Raw genomic sequence first — 3,537 nt, forward strand, 5'->3', positions numbered from 1 at the left:
TACTGCAGTTTAACAATGAAGAGTCGGACTCGAGTTACAGCCTTCTCTGCGTTCATTCAGTTCATTCATTCAAGCGGTCACGCGCTGCTTACGTCACACGCAACACACACACACATACCAGTCTCAACAGAAGCTTCTCATCTTTCATCCGCAGCAATGAAAGGATGAAATAACTTGGTTTATGCTCACAATTTAGGTTAATCTGCCCCGGATTCTCCACCATTAATGTAAGGCAAACAGGTCAATTTAGCTCAAAGGGAATCGTTTAAGATTTTAAAGGGAACTCCACCAATAATATGTGTTCATTCAGTTCATTCATTCAAGCGGTCACGCGCTGCTTACGTCACACGCAACACACACACACATACCAGTCTCAACAGAAGCTTCTCATCTTTCATCCGCAGCAATGGAAAAGATGAAATAACTTAGTTTATGCTCACAATTTAGATTAATCTGCCCGCATCCTCCACCAATACTGTAAGGGAAACAGGCCAATTTAGCTCAAAGGGAATCATTTAAGATTTTAAAGGGAATTTGGACAGAATCACTGTTTTACGGCTGATCACTGAGATGGCCAGCGAGTCATTGAACGAGCCGTATGACATCAATTCTGTAATGGATATTTATATCCAAGATATAGTGAAGACACTAATTAGCACAGCAACAAGATCGGCAGTTTAAGACATTAACTTGTAAGCACAAAAGAAATGATTAGTTGCTCATAAGTCCTTTTAGCGTCATTTAGGTGCATATATATACATGGAAAGGTAGTGTCTGTAGCATTCTGTGGACGTAAGGATACGTTCTGTGAAGACCAGAGAGGTTAAAATGTCTGTAAGGAATCTCAGTCTGTTCTCTGTCTCAGAGGTGGGGGAAGCCAATCCAAAGAGCTTGTGATTGCTATCACTGGTTACCATGTGATGGTCACGCCGTGCATCTCTTTTGACCATTAATCTTAATTACTTGCCCCAAAATTGACAATCTCCTTGGAATTGTCAATAAGTGTTCTTTTGTTTAAATGCTGTGAGCTACTCAAAGCTGCTGGTTGGTTCAGGCTTGTGGCGCCAGGATCTGATTTACAACATCCTGTGTCTTGGGCTTCTGTGGAATTCGGCTCCTCGTGTTTCAACTGTTCTTTATCAAATCTTACATTGTCTGATTCGGTCTGATACCCTACAATGTATGTTGAAAATGCATCTGCGTTTTGTTCTTCAGATACAAAGCAGTTACAGAATCATGCCAAGGGTGAAAAGACACATAATTATCGTGAGAGCTTAAAGCTGCAGTCCGTATCTTTTTTTGTGTTCAAAATGTACAAAATTTATATAATAATCGAGTACACCATTAATCCATTTTCCAAACCGTGTTTTTGGCTTGTCCTGAATCACTACGGTACACCTATAATAAGTGTTTATATTCGCACTATTTAGACTGGTTCGGGTAGGTGCCGCTGCGCAGTAGCCCAGTACCTGCGTGATTCGCCATAGACATAAACAGAGAGAGGTAGCTCTGGCTACAATGTTCTTCCGCAAGACGCACGCAGTTCTGTTTATTAACCGCTAGAGCGCCAAAAGTTACGGACTGCAGCTTTAAGGACTGTTAGCCTACCTTCTAAAAACACAGACTTGTCTACCAGTGCTACTATGGCCAAAGACTCTTATATTCGAACCTATATAGTCAAACCTTCGCCATTGGAAGGAACCAAACGACGTAATCACGACTCAAGCATGTTCAAGACAGCAGACTTAGAGCAGTATTATTGGTATTTTGGCTGTTTGTGTGGTATCAGTGTTTGTGTTCATATTAATGGAGCGTCGTGAGAAAGCCGTCATGAGAAAGAGAATGTGCTGCGAGAGCACAGGTTAAACTGAAATAAATATCTATGAGCATGGGATACTGCATGAAATCTGCGTTTTTCAATACACACACACACTTGTTTCACTGAGGGCATCTAATAGACTTCCATCATTTTTATATCAAGTTAGGCAATATTTTCTATTGCCTAAACCAGCCCCTGCCCCTAAAAATTACCCTCAGAGATGCTTGCAACATATTTGACCTATATATAAAACTTTTTAGCTAGTGAGGTTCTACTTTGTAGTTGGTGTTTAACAGGTTTCACTATATATAGTGAGCATTTTTTGAATAGTGAGGACATTTTGGACCTCACAAGCATAATCAAACCTGTACACACATAAATAGGTATCTGTACTGGCAGGGCTAGGGCTGTGGTGTCTTCTTACAGATGTGTCAAATGTGTTCTGGAGAAATCATAGATGGTGGAGGACTTACACAGACTTCTAGACAGAGCATCTGTCTGCTGTTTGAGTTACAACTATACGAAAAAAACTAAAACATTACAATAAATGTTGTAATGCCACAATGCATTAAAACCTTCATGTACACTAATATTAAAAAAATATATATTTATTTTAAATGTTAGTTGGTTTGGTTTATTTTTACAGTGTTTAATATTAGACAGTAGCTTCATTCATATTTCTGAGTGTTCTAGATAAATTGGCTTTTCCCTCATGAAAAGAGGGACTTATTTTTAATGACTATCAGTGTCATGCCATTTATTTCAATAGGGTCTGGCTGCAGACATGCACTTGCATTTTCAGACTTGCTCTCTCAGACACCTGCACGTGCGCGAGTGACGTCACTTGCAGTCTTTTTTTATTTTTATTTAATTGATTATAATTTTTTTTATTGAATCTCTCAACATTTTACACAAGTAGCCAGATGGTGAAGACAAGAAAAAAAGAAACTAAATCACGAAGTCACTTGCAATCGCCGCTTGCACTCTCAGCTACTTGCAATCCACACGAATCGTGCGTGTTGCCAATGGAGACAAGATGCTGTAGTGGTTAAATGATTAAAACTAATTTAGTACTATAACATACAGGGTCCTGCAAGTCATCTGTAGGAGAAAAAGACAAGACCCGCAAATCCGTGGCCACAGAACAGTAGAATATGAATGCAATGCTCAAAGTCTCTCATTAAGCGCTTTTAAACCTCCGTAGAAAACCATAAACACTTAATAGGCTATGGCTTAATGTATTAAGATAGTGCTATTAAAAGATCAAATTAAGTTTATTAATATAATGTATGTATATAGTGTTTTCCTCCCATACCGCAAAAGGTGGCATAATGTGGCATAACGGTCTAAGATTATAAAGACCTCATATGCTCCTCTTCATTATTAAAACACAATATGTACAGATAAGCAGGTGAGACCAGAATATAGTTGGTCCATTTAATATCACTTAATGAATTTTTTAATGCGTGTTCATATGGTCTATGTAGTTTGCATCAACAATAAGAAATACTGAATTTGGTCTTTATCATCTTAGTCCGTTATGGCACATTAAGCGTATGGGAGGAAAAGTATAAGTTTGCTCGTTGTGTTCATGAGCATATGCTTGCCTTGTAGTAGCCTAGTACGTTAAATGAATAAACTATATATCGAATTTGATCTTTTAATCTTAACACATTAAGCCATATTAAGTCTATGGTTTTCTACGGAGGTTTAAAAGC

Source organism: Sinocyclocheilus grahami, unplaced genomic scaffold (assembly GCF_001515645.1).
Source record: "Sinocyclocheilus grahami isolate Dianchi unplaced genomic scaffold, SAMN03320097.WGS_v1.1 scaffold1340.1, whole genome shotgun sequence".
NCBI classification, from domain to species: domain Eukaryota; kingdom Metazoa; phylum Chordata; class Actinopteri; order Cypriniformes; family Cyprinidae; genus Sinocyclocheilus; species Sinocyclocheilus grahami.